Genomic DNA, 8,357 nt, shown 5'->3' on the forward strand with positions numbered 1-8,357 from the left:
ATCCTTTTCTGATCAGATCCATGTCCAGTGCACCTTTATGTACCCCCACGTGGTACCTCCAGAAGGGCCTGCAACTACAAGCTCTCCCCTTCTTGTCCCATCTGACTTTTCTCCAGCAACAAGGCACATGCCTATTTACTCAAGGGCTCAGTTTGCAGATCTCCCTCAGCCAGCCTCTTTCTTCCTCTTTTCACTCCCCACTGCCCACTTCCCCTTCCTCTACAGATCAGAGTATCTAACACCCAGGGACAGCAAGAGACAATATCCTGCCAGGAGGTGTGTGTGTGTGTTTAACTAGCCACAGTCCATCAGACTGATGGATAAACAGACCCATAAGAGAAATAAGGTGATGGGGGGCATACAAGGAGAGAGATTCCAAATAATCCCTCTCTCCCGGGGTTCAGTATTCACCCCCCTGGGTTAAGGGAGAAGCCAGGTGTCTTGAACGGGGCTTTCAACCCAGCATGGCAAGACGAAGCGGCTCATCATCAAGATTCCCCCAAACCCCTAAGCACTAGGGTGATGGGAGTCACCGTTCAGAAGCATGCCTTCCTACACACACACACACCCCTCGGAAATGAACAGGAAACTGAGAGTGCTCTCCTAGTCATTTTGATGCGTGCTTGTGCAGCCAGCCAGCCAGCCTTCCCTCCCCACCCCCACCGCCTCCCTAACTTCGAAGGAAAGCAGCACAGCCCTTTACCCACTAGGGAGCAAGGCCGCCTGACTCCGAGGGGCTTACTCCCCGGGAAGCGAGCAGAATTGCAGCCCGGATCTGTTCAGGGAGAGTTACGCCCTATCGAAAGTAGAATGCTACGTCTGAGCACCCAAACAGAAGAGCGGGTTTGGACGAAGACACCCCCAAGGACAGGGAGATTTGCCTGCTTTGCTTCCTAAGTTTCATCGCCCCCTCCCCAAATAACCCTCCTTTCCCGTCTTGGCTTCCTTCCTCGCCAGCGTGGAAGCAGCCGGTTAAGGATGCAGCTTGACAAACTGGGGCGGGGCGGGGGGAAGAGAGAGACAAGAGTGACCCCACCCTCAGCCCGGCTCAGTTGCCCGTGGGGACGGGGCTCGGCAGTTCCCACCAGTCCTTCCCAAGAAATGTCCCAGCCCTTCGCAACAGGGGGGCGCGGGTGAAACTCTCTTCCCGGCGGGAGGAGTCGCTGCCAGGGCAGCACTTTGCAAAAGAGACTGAGAAAAGGCTTTACCGTCAGGGGCGCAGAGCAGGCGCAGGAGGAGGGGCGCGGCCGAGCGGGCAAGGCGCCTCCGGGGCCCCGATCCGGCGCAGGGTCCTGGCAGCCCGAAGAGCCCCCAGCCCAGCCAGCGCGCAGCCAGAGGGCGACGGGAGCCGCCGCCTGCCTCGCCCTCCTCCCCTCGCGGTGATGGTCCCCGCAGAGCCAATCGCGGCGGCGCTCCCCCGGTTCCCCGCGTTCTCATTGGAGGGTCCCGGGCGAAGGGGGAGGAGCCGGGAAGTCCAGCCGGACAATGCTGCCAGATCCGCGGCCAGGCTGGAGCTGGACCGGCGGGGCTGGACGCGGAGCAGAGCCGGTGAGGGGCGGGGGTGCAGCAGTGCCCAGCGAAGGACGGTGGTTGTGGGGTGAGGAGGGCACCGGAGAGGAGGGAGCGCCGTTCCTGGCTTGGGCCAGTCACCGCTCAAACAGGTTGGGAAGGTCAAACCAGAAATGACAATGGCACGGAAGGAACACCCCGCCCTCGCTCGCCTTTACTGTCCCACCTGCTCGTGAAGGTCCCCTTTGCACGCTGCTCTCCGTTTCCTCACCAGATAGATTATTGTAATGCGCTTTGTGTTGGGCTGCCCTTGAAAACAGCCCTGAAACGGGAGCCAGTGCAGACTATGGCTCTGCAACTGTTGTCAGCGGCCAGCCCAGGTGTCTGCAACCTGTGGCTCTCCAGATGTTCATGGACTACAAATCCCATCAGTCCCTGCCAGCATGGCCAATTGGCCTTGCAGGCAGGGGTTGATGGGAATTGTAGTCCATGAACATCTGGAGAGCCACAGGTTGCAGACACCTGGGCCAGCCAATGGGACTGCACCTGGTCCATTTTAAAGCGATTCCCTCGGCCGCCGTTTTATTTCTGAGTTGAATTCAAGGTTTTGGTTACGACCTTTAAAGCCCTTCGCAGCCAAAAGAGCATCTCCTCCTCAAAAGGGCTTCGGCGCCGACTGCGTTGTTTAGGCTGCCACCTGCCGGCTGGTCTCCCACTCCAGTTTCCAACGCCGTGAAAGGGCCTCTCTGAAGAGGTCTCCCATTGTTTTAACTGTGATATTATCCCTGCATTGAGCCACAAAGAAAGGTGGGGTACCAATGTGTAATAAGTAAGAAGGGAGACAGGCAGCAGCCAAAGACAGGGCTTTTTCAGAGGTGGCAACTCAACTTGAGATGTGCTGCCCCCTTAAAGGTTCACCTAAGCGCCAAGCCAAAACAGTTCATTTCACCGGGCTGTTATCAGAAGGGTACCATCTTTTTAAAGCTGTTTTTATGGTCTGTTACTAGCCTGGTTATATATTTAGATATTTTTAGCAATATCATTTCATGTTGTTTTTTATATAAAATATTATTTTATATATAATATAAAATATTATATAAAATATTATTTTATTATATTTTTTACTTTATGAGTTACCACCAGGAGATCTTTGGAGAGGCAAAATATAAATTTTCTAATCCCTATGTAAATAAAGCAGCTACTTTCTCAAGCCAGTCTCAATTACAACAATGAAGCAAAAAAATCTCACATTTACCGGTTCTGTTGGGATATCCTGGTTTCTATTTTGCTTCTCCATTGTAAGAAGCACATGTGCTACCCTCCATTTCTGGATTTTTTTTGCCCATGAAAATGGAAAGAGTTCTCTGTGTTATAAATAGTTACCTTTATCAGTGCAGTAAAAATGGTGCATGTGTATGGATAGTATAAAAGAAGCAAAAGAATCATCCGTCACAGCAACAAAAACAACATAGTCCAGAATCGATGACAATGTATGAATTTCAGACTAAACAAAAATCAGTTTGGTGTAGAGGTTAGAATGTGGGACCAGGGTCTCTAGGACTTGGAGATCTAGGTTTGAATCCCTACCCTGCCGGGGAAACTTGCTGAGTGAGCCATCTGCACAACACAAACACTTTCAGGCAAAAAATAAAACATTTCCTCCATGGAATTCCGCAATGTTTTTAGCCCAAAACTTTTTTTTCCAACCAGAAAACTTTTTCTTTTTGTAAAAGCTATTCTTTTGTGAAAACCACTTGAAAATGTTTTCACTTGCTGCGCAATTTTTTAGATGTTTCCCATGCCTTTCTGGCTTCCTCATCTAGCACTGTATTTTCATCAGTTTTTAAACATTTATTTGGGGGTTCATGTCTTCGTAGGTACAAAGACACAACCCCCAGAGAATCACAGAATGAGGCTCTGAAGTGTCTAAGCATCAGATCTACAAAATGGTTTTTGAAAAAAAGAAATGGAATGGCCACAAAATGGCTTCCAGGAATTGTTTCAAGGGGGTTAGAGTGGGCAGACAGGAGGTTTTGAACAAGTTTGCAAAATATTTTGAGGGGCTTGTGCGGAATGGACCTCCCCCCAAACCTACCTCATAACATTGTTGCAAGGATAAAATGGAAAAAAGGAGAATGATATTGTATGCTGTTTGTTCTAAGAGGGATGGAAGGCCTGAGGACTTGGGTTTTGGTGGGAAAAATGGAGCAGCATTTTGGCAGGAAAAATGGAGCGCTTAGTGGGAAAGCTTCAGAAAAAAGTCTTGTTTCAGTCAAAATACACGATACGTGTGTGTGTGTGTGTGTGTGTGTGTGTGTGTGTGTGTGTGTGTGTGTGTGTGTGTTCTCAAGTCACAGCTGACTTATGGCAACCCTATAGGGCCATTTGAGGTGCTTTACCATTGCCGGTCTCCACATGGGCCAAGAGAATTCTGAGAGAAACATGACTATGACTGGCCCAAGGTCCCTCAGCAGGCTTCATGTAGAAGAGTAGGGAATCAAGCCCAGTTCTTCAGATTAGAATCCACCATTCTTAACCACCAGGCCACACTGGTTCTTACAAGATACAAAATGTTAAAATGCTACTGCTACTTCCTGAGGAACTTCCTGGCTGTATGTGCTAAAGTTTCTAATGGAGGGTGCTACAATTCCATGTGGATAGGCTCACATGATCATAAACTGGTTGCCTTCTAGAATCCCTTGCTGGACATAGCATTGCACCTCAGTTTTGTCACCTACTGTGTAGCTGCCCCAGATGTTCTTATGTGGTGCCTTTCAGCCAAGTTGGTGCAAAGCATTCACTATCATTAATATGCCGACTGCTATCAATATCAGGTGTCCAGTTACTGAGAGCTAAAATTCAGCTTTGCTTTTTCTCCACAAAGGGCTGTTTTCTGATTGTGAAATAGTATAATATGGAACATTCATAATACATAACTCTATTTGAGCATGTGGCTTTCAGCATCACCGCTCTCATTATTAACAAAAGATTGGGCTAAATTATTGTGGCTTTTGCAAGCTGATCTTAACTGCTTACATATCTATAACTTACCTCATTCATTGCATTATTTAGGGCTCTGGCATCTAAGCACAAGGAAAAGAGCAAGCCAAACTTCCACAAGTAAGAAATTATTAAAGGCATGATCTAACTGATTGAGAACCCTCTCTGCAGAGCCAACTCTACCCAGGACACACCTTAGGTTTGAGTAACAGGTGTGCTCCCTGTGCAGGTGTCTTGTATCCAGGAGCCATACCAAGACTTTGGTTCGGCCGTAACAATTCACAGCATCCTTCCAAGATTCAAAGACAGAGTGGAAGCACACTGTGTGTTTATCAAGCCCAACCTCATAAGATCGGGTTCAGATGCCGTTCTTGTCTAAAGGGCTTGGTATTTGTGCAGTGCAGCAGTGCATGTTGGACCCTGCATTTTCCAAAGACTCATCTCTTGTTTGCAACCTTATGGTGTCAGGTTAAAGCCCAAAGACTGTGAACCAAAAGGATAAGATAGTTACAACGCAGGCACAATCGTTCCACCGGTCCTCAAAGTGGATGAGCCACAGCAACATACTCTGTTAAGGCAAGAACTCTGGGCTTGAAAATCACGCAGATCGCCACGAGAACAGTGACCCCGAGAGCAAAGGAAACTTTCTGCAGCACAAATCAGCAGTTGATCTGGATCTGGTGTAACAAAGGCCATTTACACATGTGTGTTCTGTTTGCTTTCAGAGTACATTCCCATTGGGCTTTTAAAAATATATATATGTTTTCCCTTGTTCAAAACTCACTGCACTTTCTCTTCTGCGATTCCCTGTGTTTTGTGAATGCGCTCAAAATGTGACTTTTTCCCCTTTAGCAGGGAGAGTGAAGGCAATCCCAATGTTTAAACCTTTGTCTCGCGTGTCTTGTCTCCACCTTCCCCAGCACACCAGTCACTACAGCCACTCGACGGCATACCTGTACCTCCCATTCCCATGTCACCTCCATTTTCCAATGCTGGAAAGTTTTGAGAGCTTTTCCCTGTTTCTTTTTTTCTATTTCTTTTTTTAAAAAAAATAGCAAAAAGACTATTAGGTGAACATGAACCAGAGTGAATTTGACCAGGCTGGATTCTCACATTTGTCAATGTCTAGGCTTTTCTGTGCTGCTGCTTCTCCTGTGTTCTTGTTGAAAAGGAAGGGGGCAAGCCTCCAGAATCTGTCTGAAGGAGGAGGGAAGGAGTGGGGCCTAATCCCAGATGTGTTTACTTGGGAACAAGCCTCCAGAATCAGTGGCATTTAGCTGCAGCAGATTCTGAGCTTTCCTCCATGATGCCCATTTGCAAATAATTCCCCACCCCCTGCAGTTCGGCAAATTCATGGGAGAAGCAGCAGCACAGAAAAAGCTAAGTGCAGGCAAATCCAAAAATTCAGCCTTGTCAATTTCATTCTGGTTCATTGTTTCATCAATAGACTCTTGCTGCTTAAGTAAAAGAAAAATAGACTACTGGGGAAAATGGAGGTAACAAAGGTTTTGGTCCATGATTTTGCCAAACCGGGGTGAGGGGCAGGCTTATTTTCAAGTGACCATTATGGACCACAGCTTAGACCAGAGATCTGCCATCAGAAAAAAAAGAAACAAGGGAGGAGAGACACAATTAAGAAAGTGGGCAGAATCAGGGAAAGGGATTGCCTAAAATGGATTCTTGGATTTGCTGCCACTTCTCCTGTGATCTTGCTTAATGGGGGAAGACTTATTTACAACTGAGCATCACAGAGGAAAGCAAACATGTGATCTAGTGCAGGTCTGCTGCCACTAAAACAAAAAAAAATTAAACGGGGCGGGGGGAGGACACAACGAAGAAGGCAGGCAAAATAGAGTATCAGGAAAGGGAAGGGGATCATGTAAAATGGATGCTGGAATGCAATGAAAGGTTAATGCTGACACCTTTCACATGAAAAAATTAAAAAGGAAACCCCCTTTCACCATGTTACAAGTCATATGTTATCCTCACACCCAGGCAAGGCAAAAGCTGCAGCTTTTGCAGATATTAAAAAATACAAACCCCACAGCAGAGTAAACAAAAACTGTAGGGGAAAAGAATGGTGCAAAGAAGCAAAAAAAATTGCAAAGTGACTGCTTCTGAAGTGTGCAGTAAACAGTACATGCATAAAAGGCCAGACACTGAAAGAGTTAACAAAAACCCCTGGCTTCTCATGTAGCTGTCCAAAGTACTGGATTTGGCAGTTATTTATAAAGAGAATTATTCCAGCTATTATGGCTGGTGTACTGCAAACTACAAAATGTCCAGTTCAAATCTTGCATCGGTCATGAACACACTAGGAGGCCCCAGGCAAGCACTCCACTTTATAATATTCAATATGTGGATAATTCTGACCTAGCATGCAGTCTTTTTGCAGGCATGAAACAAGAAATGCATAGCCCGTGTTCTCAGTACAAAGAGGAATGTATTTCGAGTCCTTTCATCAAAAAGAGAGGAAAGTATTTTTTAGGGGTGGAGGAAGACCAAGAAATGAAGCAAAAGGTTTTTTTTTAAATGCACTTAGCAAAGGTGTACTCTGCATTTAGAATAAGACTAAAAACAGTCCAGCAGCAGAATGTTCAATGCAGTTTAACATATCATACACCTGAAAGCCTGTAAATTATTTTTAACATTATTCATAGACAACCGAGGAGGTATAGTTTACAAATTCAAAAAACAGATGCAAATTTCTATTATTCAGGTTTCAGGATACGCACATCCTAATCCTTTGAACTTCCCAAAAGGCTTTTGCAAATCTAATGCAGGAGATGGATGAACAGGTCCTCAGGATTCATTCTGAGAGATGCAGGGGGCTCAACTGCCACACTTCCCTTCACATAGAAAACAAACATTTCAGATCAAAGGCTGTTCATCCTGATGGTTTTATGTGGAGGATTTTATTTCTGTGTGCAGGAACATTCCAGCATGTGTGTTTCCACCTGTACCTTAGACACACACTGGATTTGGCTGGTGCCGTTTCAGGTAGAAGTAGGTCCAAGAGTAACTACAAGAACTCTCACCTTACCTACCACCTGAACCTGGAGATGCCAGGGACTGAAGCTGGCACCTTCTGCTTTCAGACAGATGTTCTTCAACTGAGCCATGACCCCACCCAAATGAATTCTGTAAAAGAAAATGGTATGTGGTTTTTTTAAATCCAATTTTAGGATTTAAAAAACCTCATATTTCTGTCAGTCCTGTTATAGTCTCAGGATCTCTTTTGGCACCCCTTCCTCTTCCTACTCTTGCATACTTCACTTATTTTGCAAGAAGACAATCCAAATTCAAATGTGGAAGGCACCTAGAGTTAAATGAGCTGTTTGAAGGAGCAGTTTTTTCAAAGTGGCATCCAAAGGAAAATTCTTATGGGCTGGTCTTTTATCCTAGAGAAGGTAACTGAGTCTCTTTATATTCCAGAAGGGCTAGCAGGGGCGGTCAACCTATGGCACTCCAGATGTTCATGGACTACAATTCCCATCAGCCCCTGCCAACATGGCCAGTTGACCATGGAAATTGTAGTCCATGAACATCTGGAGCACTATAGGTTGGCCACCCCTGGGCTAGGGTGAGCCAACAAATCTAAGTTTTAATGTTAATTCTTAAACATTTGACATGTGTGTCAACTGCATTTTAATATCATGTTCTATTGGAGATTTTTGCAGTTGATGGCAGGGCCACAAATAATAATGCGAGTTGATACTAAAACAAAGGAAAACGGGTTTCTTGGTTTTTGAGATACACAGCATCAAAAGCCACATATGTACATTCTCAATTACCAGCATAACAACCTTTTTCGGGGGGGAAATGACCACTCTAATCCAGTTGCAAAG

At 46.0% G+C, this 8,357-nt stretch overlaps 1 protein-coding gene across 1 annotated transcript in view; it reads right to left on the minus strand.

The window, feature by feature from the left end:
• Nucleotides 1-1,360, minus strand: part of RASSF2 (Ras association domain family member 2) — a 30,880-nt gene extending 29,520 nt beyond the window's left edge. The window contains exon 1 of the mRNA XM_048512835.1: nucleotides 1,209-1,360. The gene's annotated coding sequence lies outside the window, so the exon portion shown is untranslated. The remainder of the gene's footprint in view (nucleotides 1-1,208) is intronic.
• Between the last annotated feature and the right edge of the window lie 6,997 nt (nucleotides 1,361-8,357).

The sequence above is a fragment of the Sphaerodactylus townsendi genome, linkage group LG12, assembly GCF_021028975.2.
Source record: "Sphaerodactylus townsendi isolate TG3544 linkage group LG12, MPM_Stown_v2.3, whole genome shotgun sequence".
Lineage (NCBI taxonomy): Eukaryota > Metazoa > Chordata > Lepidosauria > Squamata > Sphaerodactylidae > Sphaerodactylus > Sphaerodactylus townsendi.